Consider the following 23,810-nt stretch of genomic DNA (forward strand, 5'->3'; position numbering starts at 1 on the left):
GGGAGAAGTTCTGAATGTATCGTCGGATGCTATTGGAGGTAGCAGTGGGGAGGCTTGTGTTTTATCGCAGATGTAAGTAACATATTATTAAAGTGGAACAGAGACGAAGTTTAAAATGGTGTAGTTTGTGAGGACATTGCAGCTACTCGGATAGAGAACCAGAAGAAGATGAAAGTGCATTCATTTCTGCAGAGGGATGTGAACCCATTGTCTTCAATGAAGACATAAATTCAGTGAACGTATTAGAAAGAGGTCAGGAGAATACAGTGTGGAGCTGTGGGGAATCATTCATTTTAGGATCGGATGTTAGTCTTGAGTGGTATGTCAAGGAGGAAAGTGATTATTCCGTTAATGACTGGATATCCTACGGAAAGATCTTGAAGGTGTCATCTCAGACGTGGGCCCATAAAAACTGAAAGTAGCAATCTGACTTGAAGAGAGAAGAACTGAAATGAGAGCTAAGAAGGCTTTTTATGTCTTATTTGGTGGAGATGACAATGTTTAGAGTTGGTCTATAGTTAATATATGTGTATTAAACACAGAAGAAAAGGGAAAGGATGTTGAGAACGACCTGTTCAGAGAAGAACCATCTTGTCTACAGAAGAGGTGATCAATACTTTCAATGAAATCAGCCCCAGTGAGTTACTTGGCGAGTCACTGCCTTTAAAATTTTATTAATCAATTCACAAAAGGACCACTAAAATAATGTCCTAACGTTAAAATGCCAAGAATTATCTTGGCTCACATTTAAACGCCAAACTACAACAATGAACTACACCGTAGAATGGCAGAAATATCTCTGCATGGGATGGAACGCCAGACACCGACTTACACACTACTCGTTGCACTTCTACTTACATATTTAGCCATGCTTCATGTCAGTTTGTTGGGCGTAGCCACACTTCCTTAATTGCCGTCAAATATCAAGTCACGACACCGAGTTGCGTGATAAACAACTAGAACAATTCCAAATAGTTTTTAGTACACTGGCGTGTTCAGTTAAGATGCACGCAACCCACCGAAGCAACTCGACGACTCCAATTCAATCGGCCTGCGTAGCTTGTAACAGACTCTAAGGAAGTTGTTCTTCCAGCCTCTAGGAAAACCAAATCACCATGGGCAATGGATCGGCGTTGCACGATTCAACACGCCGTAGCGGCTGGCCACGGTCCTCCGTCGTGCCGACTCGGCCTCTCCGCGTGCTGCCTACGTACGCAGTCCCACGTCACTCCACCTCACACCGCGGATCCCCACCCAAGAGTCCCAGCAGAACGCACGCGCTGCACCTAAATGTCCGCCGCCAAAGATATAAAGAAGGGCAATCAACATCGAAGTCGACTCAAATATGAAAATGAGAATCGATGGCAACTGGAGCCAGAAATGCACCAGCTCAATAGAATGTAGTACTATCAACTGTCTAATTTCTGTATATGTCAATAATCAAAAGGTGGTCAATTTATTATATTGTAAGTAAAACTGTGGGGTTACGGTGGGGGAATGTACGTTTTCATTGGCGCAAGCGGTTTGGCGATCAAGTGTTGTAATAGTTCCGGGCAACCAGGGAAGACGCATGAAGCGGTCAGAGACTATGAAGAGACTCTGTGACGACTGAGGGCACGATTTGGGAGTAGATAAAGTGGAGTGTGGGCGGAAAGTAGCCGCAAATACTTTAACATTTGCTCGTAAATTTTCTGACTCGTTTGGGACTTACTATGAGAGATTCTGCTTCACAGTCAAGAAATATTTACTTGATTTGACGATTTTGCTAACAGTACACGTATTTACACAAGGCTTAGTGCGCTCGATAATCGTTACTAATTTGTTGCATATTTAAATAAAACTTTGTAGGACCTCCATTTTTCACTGTTTCTGTGTTTTGATTGATTTCTGCTTAATTCTTTTGTTGTCGACTGCAACAATTGTTCACTGGAATTCAACACTCTTGCATTTATCAGTATTCTTCTTTAAATGTTTAGAACATTTCGCATTACATGCCAATGCTTGAGTAATTCGACTGCAGGATCTCACGTAAACTGCCATATTGCTGTGAATTCTGCTAATGGGCTTGAAAACATATGTGTACGGCTCGATCGTAATGCAGTAAAAGAGCCACATTTGATAACAGAGCCGTACATCGTCCAAGCACCATACAATAGGAACATCGCAATTCGCCCACGACACCCAGTTCTCACTCCGGGCTTCATGGTGTGGGGGAGCCATCAGTTACGACTTACGGTCGGATTTGGTAGCCCTGGAGGGAAAAGTAACCAATGCCCACCACTTTGCCCAGATACTACTGCCGTTTTTTTGACAGGAATGTGATGCGCCCTTTCAAGGAGGACAATGAACGTTCACATAGTGACACAGCTTGCTCTTCATCGCAGTGTACAACTGCCCTGGTCAGCAAGATCACCAGGTCTCTCACGAATCGAACGTTTATGGCACATGGTGAAGCGGCAACTTACTCGTTCTCCACAGCGCGGAAGAATCAATACAGAATAGCAAAAATAACGTGCAACATGTTTGTGACAATCTGTCGCAGGATGTTACTTGGCATCTTTATTATCGTTTACGAGAATACACGCCTTTGTTGAAGTCTCTTTGTGTGTGTGTGTGGGGGGGGGGGGGGGTATGGAGGGTTGGGGGTGTGTGTGGGGGGGGGGGGGGGGGAGCGTTACTCTGTATTGATGCGACTCTTTGGGCACCTTTACACGTGTATCTTTCATATTCATTTGGTCTGAATTTGCTATCAAGTAGTATTCCCATGATGAACTAAAAACTAAACTCAGTCCGAACAGGCTTCAGAAGGCCCGACTGGACCGACCGACCGCCGCATTATCCTCAGACAATAGGCATCACTGGATTCAGATATAGAGGGGCTGTGGTCAACACAACGCACTTCTGGTCGTTGTCAGTTTAGGAAACCGGAGATCCTACTTGTCACTCACGTAGCTCTTCAATTTTCCTCATAGGAGCTGAGTGCACCCCGATGGCCAACAGCGCGCTCGGGAGACCGGATGTTCACCGATCCAAGTACTAGCCAAGCCAGACAGCGTTTAACTTCGGTGATCTGACGGGAGTAGGTCTTATCATTGCGGCAAGGCCGTTGGCTACCACGGTGAATTACCTGTCACATTACTTGTTCATAAAATAACCTTGTCCTTGAGGGTTTGAATTTTTTCGGTAGTGCAGTTAACAACAGTGCTATCTGGTAAAGATGTCTATCAGTGGTTGTAATTTGTTGTGCAGAAATGAATATGTAATTTCGGACTATCCTAAACGTGAGGCATTTACTGTAACGGAGGCATTTATTGTAACGGAAAGATATCAAATGGCTGACATAAAAAACAGCTTATGATAATATGACATAGAGTAAAAAGTTGCTAAGCAGTTTGGGTTCGCTAGTTGACGATAAATCATTCGTTCATCAAATTAGATGAAATTTTTATGAAGCATGTAACATTTTGACTGCCTTTAAACTTTCTTTAAACTGTGTAACTTGCCTGAAGATGACACTGTATGTGTATTTACTAAGGGTCGTGGAACGAATATGAAATTTAAGTTAGTTGGTGATATGACTGTAATAGTAGTTGAGATCTGTAGCGCCAGCCGAGTAGCGGCCAAGGGTGTATCGAGCAAATTAAAGGTGTAAGAAATCGTAAAATAAATTACATACTGATCTTAATGAAGGCCGAGAAGCGATTTTTCTTTTCTTTTTCAGCCATCTTGGGCCCTGTCCTCATTACCCTGTCGTTTGGGGATCTCTTTGAACTTTATGATTATATAATCTGTTGCAAAGCGCTGTTGCGGCCCTTGATCTTGGCCACAGACAGCAGTGCTGCTCTGTGAACACAAAGCTTTGAGTATTTGCTATTTTAATACGAAATATGCTTCACGTAGGCATTGTACTGAATATCTAAGTTTTAGAAGAGAAATATCAATTGGTGAAGGTACAATAATTGTATAACATGCTGTCGATAATATTTCCTATTTTAAAATGAAACAGAATTAATGACGAAACATTGACATCTCTTAGATCAAGAAGAACACTTAGAAGACATTCATATTCGTACGAAATAGTGTTTGACTGGAGTAGATCGTCCATATATTTTGTAACGGTTCTTCCTGCATACAGATATGTCAACAAATATTTCACTCTCTGGAATGTCGCCATCTGTGAAACAATCGTTCTGACCGTAAATTGAATCAACTCTGCATGGTAATGACATTAGTTCTTTCCATGTTTTTATTACAATCTTTACAGTATTTCAGTTCAGTATTCTGGTTTCCCAGACGTTCAGTGTAATTTCTCACAACATACGTTCACATAAATAGGACAGAATATGAGCTATTTGCATAGCCACGTCTCCAACTTTTCAAACATTTTTTTAAAATCTCGGCACTGAGACACCGACCACCTCAGCCGAGGTTGCTGACGCACACCTTTGGGGTGGCGGTTTGTTTTCAAACTCAGTGCCGGAAGATATTTTCACCACCATCGTTTGATTGATAAAGAAAGCATTGGCGATAGCATATATTTCTTAGTCGTTATATTTTAAGCCAATATCCTGGACTGAATTCCAAACGTCTCCTCAGTGTCTCGTGTAGTTATTATGAGAGGTTGTGGACACTCATCTCCCAGAATGACAAATGGGTTTCAGATCTGGAAGATCAACACTTACGGCAGTCAGGCTCCTTCTAAACAACATCGACGAAGCGCTACAAAAGAAACAAATGTTCTACATAGTGTTCATAGACTTTACCAAAGCCTTTGACCTACTGGAAAGAGATCTCATAGTCCGAAAACTGGAAAACACAATGGGAGAAGATAGCGTATGGGGAAGAATAATCAAGTCAATTCTCGAATACAACTCAATCACAATATCAGACAACCTCTCTTTATCGAACCCCGTTGTGCAATCGAACTGAGTCTTGCAGGGTGACCCAATGACCCCTTTGCTGTACATTCTTGCCACTGAAGAAGTACTCCGAATTGGAGAAAATGAAGAAGATGTATGTGTATATGCATACGCTGACGACATAGCCGTAGGTTCAACAGATAAACAGAAGCTGCAGAGAATCATTGAGAAAATAGACAAATGGTACAGTGAACACAAACTACACATAAACATAACAAAGACATAAATGGTAATTTTCAGAAAAGGAGGCAAAACAAGAATGCGGAAATAAGCATCAGAGGACAAAAAATAAAAATCTCATCAGACTTTAAATACCTAGGAGTGACATTGCAAATGCTTCACAAAATATACAACAGAACGTGCTGCCCAAGCAAAAATAGCAATACAGGACATCAAAAACATCCGCCTACTCAGTCTAGAAACAGCCATGAAATTATTCAACACAAAAATCTTGCCAATCCTTGCCTATGGGATGGAGGTTATATGGGACCATCTGACAGATAAAATTCTAGAAACACTAGAAAAGGTAAAATCGACTTATCTAAAAAGAGCACTAGGTCTCTCAAAGACAACAAGATCTAGACTAGTGTACCTGCTAGCGAGAGAGACATTTCTAATTGAAGACATCAGACTTCGATATATGATGCAACACACCTGGGCTTCCAGAAAGCAACTGAAGATCATGGAGGACAAACGAGAAAAAATATGCCCAGAGTTCTATGGCACCGAAGCAATGTCGAACCGCTCATGGACAGCACCAAACTTCGAACAGCGAGATGTCGTAACTAGACTTTCTATTCGTGGCTTTCATCATCTAATCTGCAAAAAAAAAAATATTATCACGACCCAACCACTACATGTGTATGTGAACTGTGTAACGAAGCCTGTGAACGATATCATATAGAACTGTGCAGTAAAAGAGTGATATCGATAAATGAATATGCAAAAATGTAAAATGTAAATGTAAAATGTTAAGCAAAGTAACTGTAATTGGCTATTTGGCTGCAATTTTACTAAATAAAGTATGAAAGGCTGTGACCAGTCGGTTGGGAGCCTTAAGCTAGACATTCCTCTTGGTGCTATTCGAGAGGGGTAGACTGTGCGCCGGGACTGAGTTTCACTCTTTCCCTGCTTTCGTTTTCGTACAACACAGACATCACGCGACATTATATACACACCCATTATAATCATTTATACCTAACACAGTGCGTGGAACAGTGTCAGTTACATGGAGGAAGGAAAACACCTTAAAGATTAGGCCGCTGAATATCCCGTCAACATCTCCCAGACAACTCAGTCCTCATACTGTAGTGAGACGTTAATATCAAACAAACAAATTGGTAAGGAAAGTTTCTGGTTCCAGTCATCCGGTTGGCGATGCTTCCGAGAGGTCGTTCTATGAACGAAATTTACTTATTCGCCATTCTTCAGCTTCTTTTGTTCCCTTGTTCGTTAGAGTTTACAAAGTTTTTGAAGTACTGGACTACCTGCCGCAATACGTTCTGTGAGAAGTTTCAAGAGAACTTCACAAGGTATTCACGTGCTGGTCTTTTCTTGTCCGTTTTCTGCAAGAAATCGTTAATCTGCGGAAAGAGCACTTACTTCCACTTCTTTTAATCCACCTCGCCGCTGACTTAATAAGAGCGGCACGGAAAGTGCGGGCATTTGGTCCATTAATACGCCTCCCTTAATTCTTCAGACCTCTATACGTCCAACTTTTCATCGAAACTCGAATGTTCCAGTTGACTGGAGAAAAGAACACGTAAAATCTCACGGTCATCAATTGTATGAACTCAGCTGTAGAAAAATTAGAATTTTTCTCTGATTTACGTAACAAAAGGGTTCTTTCTCAAATGAAGTTAATAAGTTTCTTTGTGGATATTCTGTGGAAATAAATTGTACTTATTTTTCTTTGAAAATCGAATTGTTAGTTATTTCACTTATATTAGTAGCGCCATAATGGATTGTTGACGAGCAATACATCACAATGTCTATGGAGTTAACGGTTAATATTTTCTTGATGCCCTTCGACATGGACAGTCATACCAATATTTTTCAGGATACTTATTTGCTATTCATGAAATTTCCTCTAATAGCTGACTTAGTTTTTGATGATCCAGCCGCATTACTAATCATGTTACTAGTAATTTGCATAGTAATGGTTCGATAACTGTCAGGAAGCATCGGTAGTTGTAATTGAAGATAAGTTATTCCTGGTGAATAGGACACTGAAAAGTGAATTTATTATATGCATACTAGTAGAAATCTTGAGTTTTTATGATAAAATATATATGAAATTCTTGTATACTAGATAAAACCGGCAGTAGCAAAACAAGTGTTTTAACATGTCTAAAAGAATGTCAGGAAGAATACAGCATCATAAATCATGGCAGCCTGTGGAATTAATGGTAGATATAACAGCAATAATATAAATAACTGATAGATTTATGAGAGAGAATAATAAATGGAACCTAATGATTAAAGCATAAAAAGGGCTGCAATATGTAATCATACAGTATTTTGTATAAGGTGGAATTGCTAATCAAATTCCCTTTGCAAGCAAGGAGAGTAAGAAAAGACACAACCCTGTTTGTACTCTGAGCAAGTAGCAAAGATAACCAAGAAGCAAAATGGGGGAGAATTTAAAAGTTCAGTAGGAGAAACAAAATCCATAAAGAATTATGAAGATATTTTAATTCCAGTGTAAAGAGAAAAGAGCTTCGAAACGTTGAATGGAATGAACAGTGCCTTGAACTTTAGCAAAATATGAGTAAAGTAATACGGTTGAATTAAACCAAAGGTTGCTGAGAAACTTAGGTTAGCACGTGAGACACTGAAAGCACCGGTAGCAGTTGATATTTGCTATTTGGGCAGCAGAATGACTATGGTTGCAGTAGAGTGCATACGAAACGCCCATATGCCATACCAAACATTTGTGTGGGAGAGAAATTCGTTAGCTAATATTACAAATTGAAGTGTCAGGAAATGTTTAGTGAGCCGTGGATATCGAAGAAGAAAAGAATAGAAGCTTTTGCAATGTGGTGCTACAGAATATTGCTTAAAATTAGATAGATTTAACGGATGATGAGGAGACACTGAATCGAACAGCGGTACAACTTGTTTAAAATTACACATCCAGAATCATCAGTCTGCTACTGAAGGGAGGTGTGGGGAATTAAAAATTGTAGAGGGAGGCCAAGGCTCGACTACAGCAAGCAGACGTAGCAGTAGGCTGCCGTAGTTACGTGGAGATGAGGAGGTTTGCACAGAGTAGACTAACCTGGAGAGCTGCCTCAAACCAGAGTTCATACTAAAGCCCAAAATAATAAATTAGATGATGACTTCGAGTCGACGTAATGTAATTCAGAAATGGAACGGTAGGACTCACCGACATCAACGTGATAGATAAATTTATGTAACTTGATACCAGATAAGCCAGAGACGAAACAAAACTATAAGACAGGGCGAGCGCCGCATGTAAATTAGCACTGCTCTGATCCAGTGAAAAGCCGCAAGACCAACAGGTAAAACTCTTGAGCCGCCGCTGAAACGGATGTCGCGTTTTGTACTACCAAAGTACTACTCCTCTTTTAATGAGTTTAAGGTAGAAGTGGATTCAAAGCAATAAGTAAACGAACACACCTATCCTGTTTTTCAGTTGTCTGCTGATTGTATTTCTACATCTACATCCATACTCCGGAAGCCACCTGACGGTGTGTGGCGGAGGGTACCTTGAGTACCTCTATCGGTTCTCCCTTCTACTCCAGTCTCGTATTGTTCGTGGAAAGAAGGATTGTCGGTATGCCTCTGTGTGGGCTCTAATCTCTCTGATTTTATCCTCATGGTCTCTTCGCGAGATATACGTAGGAGGGAGCAATATACTGCTTGACTCCTCGGTGAAGGTATGTTCTCGAAACTTCAACACCTGCTGAAAGCACGAAGAAAAGCACGAAGACGAGATTAGATTGTTGTACGTAGAAAGACATGTAAGCAGACATTCATCCCGTGCTCTATATGCGAAAGCAATTGTTAAGAACTCTAATTTTATATAATACAAGGTGTGCCTTAGCTTCTACTGAGACGCACAACTGTAAGAACGTGCTGTATGCTCCAGCTTCTAGTTTGTTCACAAGTTTCGTGTCATATACGTTTGTGTTTAATCTGTGTGTGATTAGTCTTGTTCTGTCTTCTGTTATCCCAGATATTATTTGAGTTCAACGTGATATTTACAATTTTCCCTTCTGTCACTTCGTAGGCACCGAACGCGAAAATTTTTCCCAAAACACATCCTGCACATTGGAGATAAAGAGGACGTTACTTATTCCCCTCTTTACTAACACAAAGTGGAATATTCTGCTTCTACCTCTGTTTTGTCGTAGCAGTTCACATAGCTCACTTGAGAAATCAGCTTATTTTGTACCTATATTTCAAGTTATTCATTGCCACTCTTTCGGTGAGTTATGGCCGTTCCTTTGAGAATTGGTCAATGGTAACCGAAAGAACTAACGGCGAAGACAAAGGAAGCTATTGTATGCGTTGAGTCTTTTGCCTTTCATAGCTCTACACAATACTGTGAAAACGCTCGCAAATGTACTGGGCGTAGCGAGAGGCATCATTTTCCACAGCTGCAAGCTGCCCGGTGCTTGGCGCAGTTAGTCCATCTGCCGTCGCGCTGACAACGCCACAGCGGTCGCCTCTCGCATCTGCCTCACTCAGCTGTACCTCCTCCTCCCTCCCCCCCCCCCCCCCCCCACCTTTCCACCAACTCTTCAAGGGAATGCTCCTAATGACTGCCGACGCTTATTACTTTCTCCGCTGGCGCCGGAGCAAATTTCTTACCTCCGTCTGCCTCTCATTGTCTTCGGGAAGTCGCTGTAACCTATTTTTACTTTACTGTCTCACTCCAATGAGCACTGTTTATTTTTTTTAAAAAAGAGATATTACAATAGTCATATTTCTTTCTTCACGACCTCACGATTCCTTTAGGCTGTCTATTTTTTCTCCTACAATTCGTTTCCGAGGGATAGTCGTATAGTTGTAATTATCACCTCGAAAAAGTCAGGCTGCGACTACCAAATTTTATTTTAGACCTCCTCTAGATATTAATTCTTCAATGTCACTTTTTTTTCTTCCACGGAAGATTTTCTTAAGACTTTGGTCGCAGAAGTCTGCGTCTTACCTGTTCAAGAAACGCTACACCTCGGAACTCATTTTGGCAGTGCAGCATGCCCAAAGGAGGCGGTTCCAAAACTTCTCCTCTGTCAGAGCTGCTTGAGAATCTTGGTGTTTTGATAGAACATGTTGTTTAATTTGAAGGTTGATAAATTTTTAAAAAATGTGAAAAACGTGTTTCATTGATTGATAACTGCAATATTAACTAACAACACAGAAATCGTTATAGCATTTTAAAAAAATAATTAGTATCGTCAAAATGTAGAACAAAACGCCATATCACAATTAGTTTCTCACGGAACACTTCTTCATTTCCCGTTGCTGCCCAACATTATCATAGCCTCCACTGCCATGTTGTTACCATTACTGCCATCACTGCCCGTCATCGCAATTGCTGCCACCAGTCCTCGCCCTCGCGACTCAACATCGCAGTTACCACCAGCTCAACATCTTTGCTGCCAGGCTTCACCTGCGTCAGCTACTGAGCACCGTCGCTACTGTCCCTGAATGATGTATCAAACTACGACATCCACAATCATCTACTCCTTCCTGTACTCCACTTCAGCCTCCCCTACTCTCTTACTTCCTCCTCGTGTCCTCTCCTGGTCTCCCATCCATTAGAGAGGATGACGATTCAAACCGATGTCCAGCCAATCAGATTCAGGTTTTCTGGGATTTCCCTTAATTGCTACAGGAAAATGCCAGGATGTTTCCTATGAAAGGCCATGGCAGATTTCCTTCCCCGTCCCTGACGGAGTCCGAGCTTGTGCTCCATCTCTAATGACCTCGATGTCGATGGGACGTTAAACCCAATATTCCTTCCTTCCTTCCTTCTTCCCTCCTGTCACTACTTCCACCTATTCAGATGACATGATCTGCCTTCTCACTCTCACACACTGCACTCTCATACTTAATTACCTCCACGCTCGCAGATGTCATTACTCCAGCATCTACTACAGCCCCATTGGTACTGCTGCTGGAGCCACCATCGCCACACATGTAGCCAATGTTAGAACTGCACCAGCCAGCAGCGCTGTCAGCTCCTTCTGCTGCTCCATTGATATCTCTCTCATCATTAAATATAGATCCAGAGGCAGAGCCAGTCACAACTACTCTAATAACAGCCAGACCAGCACAACAACATGTGCTGCAGCTGTGGCCACATGAGCTACTTCTGCATCAGCTTCAGTTCCGTCAACTCCTGGTATAAAGACTAAGAAAAGTCGTATAAAATCCTGTCCCACTCCATATTTATTATCCTCCAACATCTGATCCTCAAACGATCCCTGCAATCCACCTAGTATAGATTTTAAACCTATCTCTGATACCCAACTGCTTTCCCCATCATCCCCAAACACCAGAACATAAGGAGACCACTTCCATCTCACCCCATAGATCTCAAATATATGCCATCATCCTATCATATTCGGCTGACAGATTCTTCAATTGTAAAACACTTTCCCTCGAAATAAAATAGAACTTTCTAAACCTCAACGCATCACAACTCATATCCCACAAAGACTCAATCACAAAATCCTCTGATAATGATTTTCAAACGCATTTACTTCACTGAGTATCTTCCATAACTTTTGGTCCACATACCTCACAGCCAGCCCACCACAACCCAATCCATCCGCTGCCCACGAACTCTTATTGCTGTGATCAACGGGTGGACCCTGAGAAAGTTGGGTGATATCTAAATTACAATCCTGACTCCTAAATCCGAAAAGCCCTTGGAATTCATCACCATTCTGGTTCTACAATCCTTACTCACGTTTTTTTTTTCCGGAGATCCCTCAACCATACATTACATACATCACCTCCTTCAAAGTGTAACCTTCATCTATCACCACAAAGAGCCTTCCTGGCCGCAAGCCCATGCCTACCATTGCCACAAATGCCTCAGCTACAACGGTCATTTAACGTCTCATTGTAAAAAAAATCCTTCTACTTGCCTCCACTACAAAGCTAACCACCTGTACCACTCCATAAGCACGCACAATGAATCAGCACAAGTATGCATCTGTCCTTGGGGACCATGTCCATTCTACATGCAAACTGTCTTTTCTTGGCATAATTATTTCTATAAGCAGGAAAATGAAAAGTGTCACACAGCTCGCAGTGTACGCGCGTGGTTCGGAGAGTACCGGGATCTGTTTTACCATTTTACCCTGACCACCGAACTCCTCGGTTTTCAACCCAATGGGGAATCCGTGGGATCAACTCGATCGGGCTGTTCGCGCCATGCATCATCAACCGTGTAATTTTGGAAATTTGTGGTAAGGTCATCGGCCCCTAAGCTTATACACTACGTAATCTAACTTAAACTAACTTACGCTAAGGACGACACACACACAACTATGCCCGTGGAAGTACTCGAACCTCAGACGGGGAAAGCCTCGCGGACTGTGACAAGACGCCTCAGACCGCCCGGGTACCCCGCGCGGCATCAACCTTGAAACGTAGCGCTGCTGACCACGAAACTGGAGTCGGCTTGGCTCCACATCCCTGTCGGTATCATCTGGAACCTCATTGGCTCTCTTCCAGCACGTGTCACGGCGGGAGCGCTGCGGATTATGTTTATCCAGGCTTTTGAAACATGGTTACATTAATGCGGCTGGACAGCGTAACTAGCACAATAACAGCATGAACCGGGAGGGTGGCTAAAAGTTATCGAAGGTCTGCCTTCCAGTGATTCCAGTTCAGTTGGCCGCGAGCATTCATCAGCCGGCAGCTACAAGTTTACTCCTGTAAATAAGCAGCCACTTGAAAAATTCAGCAGTACATCGCCGCAGTAAAACATTAACTCTGCCGATTAGATATTGCATGCCGGTCATTTGCCACAGTAGCACTTATAACAGCCGCTCATAGCAATGTCAGATGACGAATAGCATCACCGAATATGATTTCGTTAGCTATCTGACAACCGAAGTAAGACAGTATGCAGAGGGGAAGACGTTCTCAGAATCCAACAATTAGTCGCCCTGAGAAGAATCGCCACAAAAACGTGGAAAACATTGTTTTCAGGGTTTCATAATGACACGGCCTAATACTAAAAGATTTTACTTCACTTCGGTTGTTGTGCATTCCTATCTCGGTATAACCAGAACTTGATCGTGCTGATATTACACACCGTCTTCGTCCTCAGGTAGGAAGATTCAGGAGTGGCCTCCAGAAGTGGCACTTCTCTGTGCATACTACCAACCGCGACTGCGGAAACCACAGACCATGGAGCATCTACTGGATTGTTAACTGTGTCCAGCACCTTGTACAGAAGAAGATCTTCTGCTTCAAACTCCGAGTGTAAATGAAGTTACAAGATTCTGAACAATAGTCGTGTAAATTGATTATTCTTTTTTTTCATGTACTTTAATGGGTTTGACAATGCACTGCATCCCTTTCTGACTCGGATAAATAAATAAAAACGCTTTGTAGACCTATTCAATCACACATCTCCCTCTTGAAATCAAATGGCTCTAAGCACTATGGAACTTAACATCTGAGGTCATCAGTCCCCTAGACTTAAACTACTTAAACCTAACTGACCTAAGGACATCACGCACATCCATGCCCGAGGCAGGATTCGAACCTGCGGCCGTAGCAGCAGCGTGGTTCCGGACTGAAGAGCCTAGAACCACTCGGCCACAGCAGCCGGCCATCTCCCTCTTAACCAATAAAGTAATTTACCATACAACAATCTAGAAGAAATTTGTATAGCCATTCAGAATAACAATAGTTAACTGCTATATGGCTTTTACTCCTGTACCTGCATAATTTTTGGAGATATTTAAATGACCTAAAACCTTAGTTTTATAACTGATTATAAGACACACCGTTGTTCATTAATAAGTTTCTGTAAATACATTGGTATATGACTTAAAATAAGCACTTTGTATCTCTATTTTTAACTAAACAACATATTGTGTGTAAATGTATATATTGGTATTGTTCTCAGTTTGCGAAGAGTAATTATGCTTTTTGAGTTGTTTGATGTTATCATTCTCATTTGTTATACTTTCAGAGTGAATCAGGAGGTAAATGCAGCATGTGACATATGAATCTTGATGTTTGTTACCAATTAATTATGAACGGGCATGTGAATCATACGGCCTCATATTCTTTAAGTAGAGTAGCGAGTTTAAGTGGTCCACAAGTAAAATATTTACTTCTATCGTTTAAACTATTCAAGAGGAGGCAAATTTCAGTTTATTTACTTTTCGGAAATTGCAATTTCTGGGAAAAGACTAACATAAATTTGAGTTTGGTAATGGTAAAGAACGGAAATTAAAGTGCTGTCCGGGGTAACCTCTCAAGCTGGCTTGCTGAACTATATTCCAGCCAGTCAGAATGAGCACGTCTGCGCATTCTGACGTGAGGAAGATTTCCATGAACTCGTATACAGGAGTCGTAATTTAGCTCCAAAAGCAGGTGGACATTTATTTATTTTTTAATGATACTGCTAAAATTTCACAATAAAAATAATGAACTCGTGTACCACTATCACATCTGCACTTGAAATAAACTGCCTGACAAAAGAATGTGGAGCATTCTGAAGACATGGTAGGATGGCAACGTAACTTCGTACACGTACACACCATCGGTGCTTCTGTAAATGATTATGCACTGCACAACAGATTTAAAGGATCACTTTTTCGGTACCCAGTAATTCCTAACCATTGCTACGTTTAGGTTTGAGATTTGCCTCAAGGGTGCGTACAACCTTCTTCTATAATGGAGCCAAAGTGAGGCCCCCAGTGATGTGACTTTCGCGCTCGACGAAGCATCAAGCAACAACACCAAGACACATGCGAAAGAAAGGCCACAACTCAGAAGTTAATGTGAGTGTAAGGTGGATTAATGATGTCACATTGGTACCAAAATTCACCACAATTGGCCCCAATGCCACCGTGGACGTGACATACGATCAGAAGGTTTTCACAGCCCCTCATTCACATTTAACCCCTTCCTTTGACGGCTCGGCTCTGCCATGGAAATCAGAACCGCGATACCAAGCGCTGAAACCACACTGTTTTATAGTGGGTAGCTGATCAAAACATTCCAGATTCATCGCCACTCAGAACTGGCCCGAGAAGGCCGCTGGCGGTGGCATAACAAGCGTCAGCGAAAGAATACATTCCCTGGTGCGTCGATTCCCACACATTTAGCAGTCGAAAATGACAGTTCGCAGTGCGACAAGAAACAGAAAGGCGTTTCTCACAACTTTTGACACTGCTGTCACCCTCCGTCGTTCAAACCTCCGCTCATGAGATGTCAGCTGCGTCCCCACTGAACGTGATCGCACCCGCCTGGAGCGCACTGGGACCACAATTTTTGCTCTCGTTTACTGCGAACTGTCGTTTTCGACCGCTAAATGTGTGGGAATCAACGTCCCACGAAAGTGGTAGTTTCGTTGAGTCCTCTATACCACCTCCTGAGGCATTTTAGTACCCATTCTGAGTGGCGATGAGCCAGAATTGTTTCCCCCAACCATTCATAAGAAAACGGTGTGATTTCAAAGCAGGGTGTCGCGGATCTCACCTCTATCGCAGAGGCATCAAAAGAAGGGGTGAAATGAAGATAACAGGGGAAGTCACGACCTTCCCATCGCTTGACAGATCCTCAGCGGCACTAGGCGGAATTGTTGTGAATTTTGGTGCCAGTGTGACATCATTAACACTTTTTATAGCTCGCATGAACTTCTGAGCTGTGGCCTTTTTTTCCCGATATGTCGACAACTTGCTATCTGAAGTTTCGTCGGGCCCTAGGACGACGTCAGAGAGCCCCCCTCTTTTGCTCTTTTGCATAGGAAGGCTTTACACGACTTTGAGCCAAAGTTCAAACTTAAGCGACGGAAAGATCAGTAATTACAGGATATCGAAAAAGTTATCCTTTAATTCTTTTACCCAGTGTAGTTGCAATTCTCTGTGACTGGTAGAGTTGCGAACAGACTGCATCAAGTTTGTGCGTCACTCGTGATGTTACCAGGCCCGATATGGTATATAAGGGGCAATATGAGGATGTTATATGACCGAAGTGAAGGACTAGAGATAAAAAGTTTTCGAGTGAGACAGGGTTATCAACATCTGTCAGAAGTTTAAAGTTAACTTATTGTGGGTCTATGTTTGGCCGGCAGGTCAAATAGTGTAATATGCATATTTGTAGGGCATTCATTTGTGACGTTGTCCCGATGTTGGTGTACTTGAGAACGTCAGGGTAGTCATTACTAGGAGACCGGTCGACCATGTGACATCCCGACAAGGGAGAATCTGTATATTATGCGCCTGGCATATCCCGGTTCCTTCACCACTGTGCCTGCCATCCGAAAACAAATAACGGGAAACCTGGAGCAATCTGTGTCGTCGCACACCTTAGTAAGAAATAGGTGCTGCCGGACTATGTAATTGTTTTGTTGAGTCATTAGTCTTCTGACTGGTTTGATGCAGCCCGCTCAGAGTACCACTTGCAACCGACGTCGTCAGTTATTTGTGGCTGCATTCCTATCTCTGTCTTCGTCTACAGTTTTTTCCCTCCACAATTCCATCTAGTGCTATGGAACTCATTCTCTGATGTCGTAACAGATGTCTTATCATCCTGTCCCTTCTCCTAGTCAGTGTTTCCCGCCAATTCCTTTCCTCTCCGACTCCGTACAAAACCTCCTCATTAACTAACTTATCAGTCCACCTAATTTTCAACATTCGTTTGCAGCACCACATCTCAAACGCTTCGACTCTCTTCCGTTCCGATTTTCCCAAAGTCCATGTTTCACTACCATACAATGCTGTGCCCCAAAAGTACATTCTCAGAAATCTCTTCTTCAAATTAAGGCCTATTTTTGATACCAGTAGACTTCTCTTGGCCAGGAATGCCCTTTTTACTGGTGCTAGTCTGCTCTTGATGTTCTCCTTACTCCTTCCGTCACTGGTTGTTTTGATGCCTACGTAGTAGAATTTCTTAACTTCATCTACTTTGTGTCCAACAATCCTGATGCCAGGTTTCTCACTGTTCTCATTTCTGCTACTCCTTATTACTTTCTTTTTTCTTCGATTTACTCTCTATCCATATTCTGCACTCGTTAGACTGTTCATTCCGTTCAGCAAAAATTGTAATTATGTAAATCTTCTTCACTTTCACTCAGGATAGCAGTGTCATCAGCGAATCGTATCATTGATATCGTTTGATCATGAATTTTAATCCCTCCCCTGAACCTTTCTTTTATTTCCGTCAGTGCTTCTCCAATGTTCAGAGTGAGCAGTAGGGGTGATAGATAACATCCCTGTCTCACAGCCTTTTTAATTCGAGCACTTCGTACTCGGTCGTATTATTTTCTCTTGGCTCTTGTAGATGTGTTCTTATAGCTCATCACTATTTTTATCAGAATTTCGAACATCTTGCACCATTTTACATTTTCGAACGCTTTTTCCAGGTCGACAAATCCCATGAACGTGTCTTGATTTTTCTTTAGTCTTGCTTCAATTGACAACTGCAACGTCAGAATTGCCTCTCTGGTGCGTATACTTTTTCTAAAGCCAAACTGATCGTCGTCTAACATATCCTCAATTTTCTTTCCCATTCTTCTTTGTATTATGTATATAACTTGAATGCATGAGCCGTTAAGCTGATTGTGCGATAATTCGAGAACTTGTCAGCTCTTGCAATCTTCTGAATTGTGTGGATGATATTTTTCCGAAAGTCAGATGTTATGTCGCCAGACTTACACATTCTACAGAGCAACTTGAATAGTCGTTTTCTTGCAACTTCCCTTAGTGATTTTAAAAATTCTGCTGGAATGTTATCTATCCCAGCAGCCTTATTGGATCTTAAGTCGTTCAAAGCTCTCTTACATTCTGATTCTAATAGCGGGTCCACTGGCTCTTCTAAATCGACTCTTGTTTATTCCTTATCACATCAGACAAATCTTCCCCCTCATAGAGTCTTTAATGTACTCTTTCCACCTATCCACTTTTTCCTCTGCATTTAACAGTCTAATTCTCTTTGTAATCTTAATGTTACCACCCTCGCTTTTAATTTCACCAAATGATAGTTTGATTTTTCTGTACACAGAGTCAGTTCTTTCGACAATCATTTCTTTTGCGATTTCTTCACATTTTTCATGCACCCATTTCGTCTTAGCTCCCCTGCACATCCTATTTATTTCGTTCCTGAGCGACTCGAATTTCTTTGTTCCTGAAATTCGATAAACATTTTTGTAATTCCTTCTTTCGTCGGTCAACGGATTATTTCTTCTGATACTCATGGTTTCTTCGCAGTTACCGTCTTTGTACCTATATTTTTCTTTCCAACTTCTGTGATGGCCCTTTTTAGAGATGTCCATTTCTCTTTAATTGCGCAGTCTACTGACCTATTCCTTATTGCTGTACCCATAGCCTTAGAGAACTTCAAGAGCATTTCGCTGTTCCTTAGTACTTCCATATCCCACTTCTTTGCGTATTGATTGTTCCTGACTAATTTCTTAAACTACAGCCTAGTTATCATCACTCCTAAATTGCGATCTGAATCTGTATGTGCTCCTGGGTACACCTTAAATCCAGTATCTGGTTTCGGAATCTCTTTCTGACCATGATGTAATTTAACCAAAAACTTTCCCGCATCACCCGGCATTGTGCTCAGCGATGAATCGTGGTTCCCCACTACCCCGCTTGACCGCCGTCGTCGAGTGTAGAAGCGAAGCGACCTACGGAGAGGTCTCATTGTCCCTATACTTAGGAGAGGCACCGCACTCTCGCTCCTTGCAGTGGTGTGGGAAGCCGACTGGATTCCAGATCACGGCTGGTGGTGATTGAATGATCACTGGGGGCGTAGTGTACGCCACAGCCTGCATTGTCACGTGTTACCTCTCATGAGGCAGTATCGTTGCAATGTTTTTCAAAAGTATGGAACTCGTCCACAAATGGTACGTGCCTCTTTTAACTGAGTGCATGATTACGATGTACTCATGTGTTCAGCAGGTTCGTCAGATAAGTCCCCGATGGGACGTGTAAAACGTCATCTCCCTTGGCCCTCGCCACACTGGAAGTTTTGTCGTATTGCTGACATCCACGGTTCCCTTGGGCTAATTCCAAGTTTTTGGCTTTCTCGCTGTGAATCATGGCCACTTATCGCCTTGCAGTGGCGCTGTGCTTGGCTATCTTATTGCTTAGTACGCTGCTTATGTAGTGGGAACGTACCATCTGAGCTGGCACCAAGCGCCGAATGGGGCAAGACTTCAAGTGTGGCTTGAGCCATTGCATCATGGCACAACATACATTGACAAAAGTCTTAGAACGGAAGATATACCTCACCCCCATCCCCCAAAAAAGAAAAATAGCAATTCCACAATAATTTCACAATAACAAAACAGGCAATTGGAGATGCATTTATCCTTAGGTACATACAACGCTTTCTATGTAATGCTTCATGAGTCCCATAGGCAAGAGACTCGTTCTGTTGTAGCCTGACAGCAATTACTTAAGTCACTGCTACGAACAATGTAGCAAACTGATATGAGGGTCGCCTTAAGTCGGTGGCTGAAAGTTGTCTGAAAATAAAGTGAACTTAACAATAGGTGGACTATCAGAACCGTCTTCAAGAGCAAAACACACATAGTCTTAAGTTCAGACTGGCGAGTTGGCACTCATGTAATACAGGATTTGGGAAATGTGCTCGTTGGGTCTTGAGTTTTGGGTTTATTTACAGCAACTTTTATTAGTAGCACATAAAACTTATAGCACATGCTTCGCAGTTAGTATAAAATAGTAATCAGCCCAGAAACAAATTATACTTAAAAATGGACGCAGCATAAATAATGAACGTACTCTTCTCGGGTTTGCTGTCGGATCATATTGCGCAAATCACACGATAAACCCGACAAGAGTATCTGCAACACATCGTTGTGAAAGACTGAAGATTCATAGAATAAATAGTGACGTATTCTAAAAAGGTACAGAATTTTGAAACAGCAATCCTATTCAGCCGTGATGACATACAAATGGTCCTCAACCCAGAACAAAGGAATATAAATCATACTATTCAGAGTATCAGTCCACAATCACTTTATTGGTGGGTAAGCGGAATAATACCGTGTGCTAAGTGAACAAATGCCATCATAAGAACTACACTCAACTACTAAGAACCTCCCGCTACCTCATAAATACTACAGACAACAAAATTACACGGAGCTAGCTAAAATACCGACAAGACGGCAGCATAACATAGAAAAACTCACGGCTCTGCACTGTGAATGAAACCTAATACAGAAAGCACTCTTTTATTCCCTGACGATCATGCTGCCCAGTATATATTTCACAATTAGTAACGGGTACACTGTGTTCGCAAACACAACAGCCACTGTCTGCCTTCACTGGTCCCAACATTCGCCGCACAATTACTTCATACTGACAAAACCTATCAAATAGGTGTAAGTAGACGTTGGTCATAAAAGTACATTACAGCAATAAGTAATATCCAGCATCGCTTATACGCTGTCGCTGCTGTCTTCTTCTGGACACCGATAGAAGACACCGTCCGCTGTCAAAGTGAGTGATATCTATTTGCAGTGCGGCCACATCCGACGTTCACTGTTGTGACTCTCCCCACACTGCACGGTGCCTCCGCACTCCTCGTTGCAGTCTGTTTCCGTCTCGCTTGCTGGCAGTCAGTCGACTACTGTGAACTGCAGACTGCAGTGACTACGTGGGCTAGCAATGCCACACCCAAACCGAAAATATCCAGTGCCCCAGTACAGCCGGGACCCCCTCACCCCGCTGGGGTAGTGCCTGGCGGTTTCCCGGAATTTGAAGCTCTGCTAACGGCATTGCAAGTGAGTTGCTATAGCAGAGTGCTGTACCGAGCACAAGTCGTGGGAGTTCTTATATATGAATATTCAATATGTCCTGCTGGAACAGGATGGGAGAACGAAGGTCTCTGTATTACGAGTAATGTACTGCTGGTTCTTGATCAGTCGGAGGTATGACACATTTGGGAATGTTCTCATTCGGAGACATGGTTATGAAATTATACCGCACACATCATCACATCAGTTAAAGATAAGTTGAGTAAATTGCAGTCGTTTATATTGATATCTTACGTATGTAGTTGTAAGCATTCGTTAATAGGTTATCTAATGGTAGAGTCATCTCTGGCAGTTTATTAACTTTAAGGTGGGAGGGAGGAGGGTTCTTCAAAAATTATAATATGAGGAATTTTATATGCTTTTGGTTTTAATGTACTGGATCAGTTGTTCTCGGAAATGCTTGTGATACATTCTCTTCTACCATTATGGACTGCCGAATACATGCAGAAACAGATTATGACGAAAGTCAGCTTTTCATAATGTTTGCAAGTTGTGATTTCAGTTTGTGGTTTTAATGAATTACGTGAATGTCATTATGAACCTTCTTCCTGGTTAACTCAAGAGAACCTTAAATCTACAGAGCACAAATATATGTATAGTTGTAATTAGATGTGAACCCGTCGACGTCTACGCTGTCAAAACCGGTAGATCAATTAGCTTTCTTAAGTCGGACCATTAACGCTTCATGCGGATGGGATAACATAGTAGATCAGCAATAGCCAAACACCACCTGCAATGCGGCTCATCTACCAGTGTCAAAGAATTCCTTGTCCTTGCTAGGCAACGGTGGATGCAGCAGCGGGGAATAAAGGAGGCTATCGAAACAATTAAAGGCGTCAACATCATGAAATGGCAGGACTGGTGCAAGTTGCCGATATTCTGACTTCCAGCAATTGCAGACGAAAGAACTCTGTGATACTCCCAGCCAGCATCTCTTCAAGAGCCGGGTACACCAACATAACAAACAAAAGGGCACATGAGAACTGCAGTACCTCTTGACACCTTGCTGGAGGAAAACATAGAAGCAGCCAATTCGCGTGTTGCTAAAGCTGCACATGCAACAGATTACCGTAACGCTACCCCTACACAGGCATCTTTCCTTCGAACTGTCCAGTGACAAACCAAAGTGTGACGTCGGTTGTCATCTGATAACCGAAATACAACTGATACATAATCAAAATTATCCCCACAACTCATCAGTTAAGTTGTCCTGAGGAAAGCCACTGTAAAGGTGTTCGAAACGGCGGCTTATAATTATTTCATTATTTCGTAAATGCGACCTAATACTAAACTGGATTTTATTTAAACTAACTGTTGCTCGCTGCGGACAAGAAGTTGTTTTCTGTTCACTTCTACAAACCAAATACATTTACAAGATTACTTTTCAAACCGAAATGTAATGCGGCACAGTGACAGTGTAAATTAAGAGGAGAAGCAAAGTGGTTGACTCTGCCTTCAGTTACGTAATAGATGTAGTCTGCAAATACAGAGGAAAATTAGGGACGCTAGGCATGCAGATATGACGAGAAAAGGAAAGAAACAGAACTACATTCAAACAGACGATATCTCAGTCAGTTACACATCACAAATAGAAGTATCTGCAAAGAAAATTATGTAGCACATAGTGGTGACTTAATTCTTCTTATGATCACATTAACTACGACAGAAGTGTCTTACCAGTAGGTTTATTGTGAAAGTACAGTGTTGAAGCAGAATTTGCGAGAATACTACAGCAGTATTAGGTCACGGACATTGTTAATCACTCACGCGTAATTCGTGAGACCGAGTCAATAACGAGAACATAATGTTCCGTTCTTGCGAGACTCTTTCATTACAAAAATATTTAATGTTGAAAGGGCTCCATAAAGTGGGTTTAATGTTACAAGGCCGTAAAAGGGACCAGCGCAAAATAAACGGGCGTTTAATAAGGGAAGTATGCAATGCTTGATTAGAAGAATGCTTCTGTCAGATAATTACCAAATACTTTTTATGAAAACGAAGTTATCTGATATATATGATACCTGTTACGCTTTTAGGCGTAAACATTTTATCGACAAATGTCTCCTCATGAGCTGTAAAAGCTCTGTAATTTACCCTGACGCATTAATTTTCAATCGAGGATTAAAAGCGCTCGAGAAAGTGATATCTAAACAGTTCATTAAAAAAAGGACAAGGATGTAATTGCGCATACTTTATAGCATCGCTAAATGAATAGTTGACACAGAATTTTTTTCCGAAACACTCGTTCCTTCACAAGAACACGTAGGAAAATATGAAAATCGAAAGCTCCAAAGAAAGTCCATTTACTTCTCTTTAGAACTACACTGCATTAAGAAGGGAAGACTTGGAGATGGTAAAAAACTAATTGCAAATGTAAATAACTTCTTAGTTTCCCACAGATTCCGTGGAACTAAATGCTTTTGAATTGTAACGCAGCATGTTGATGTGAAAATACTCATAAGAGTTTAATGTATGTTTATAGTGGTAGCTTTAACTCAGTTCAAGAATGAATCGAAAGCATTCTGCCACCTCTTTACTGGAGCAAACATCCCTGCATTTTCTTAACGTGATTGAGAACAAATCCAAAGCAGATTATCGGAAGCTGAATTAATCCTACTTCTTCCACCGAGATGGTACTGTACATTCTGCTCAACGTGTCGTCGCGTGGAAAAATTTATCTTACATTTTCATTGTTTAGTTTATCAAGAATATTAACTCATTAGTGTAAATTAAGAAGACGACACATAATTAGCGCGGTTCTACAGGTTTTTACAATTGTTTCGACTTAGTTCAGGTACTCCTGGGTACATGCCGAAAAATTCAGTTTCCATGCCAGTTTTCTAAACCAGGTACTTTGTCACACTGCATTT

This window comes from Schistocerca americana, chromosome 4 (genome assembly GCF_021461395.2).
Source record: "Schistocerca americana isolate TAMUIC-IGC-003095 chromosome 4, iqSchAmer2.1, whole genome shotgun sequence".
Lineage (NCBI taxonomy): Eukaryota > Metazoa > Arthropoda > Insecta > Orthoptera > Acrididae > Schistocerca > Schistocerca americana.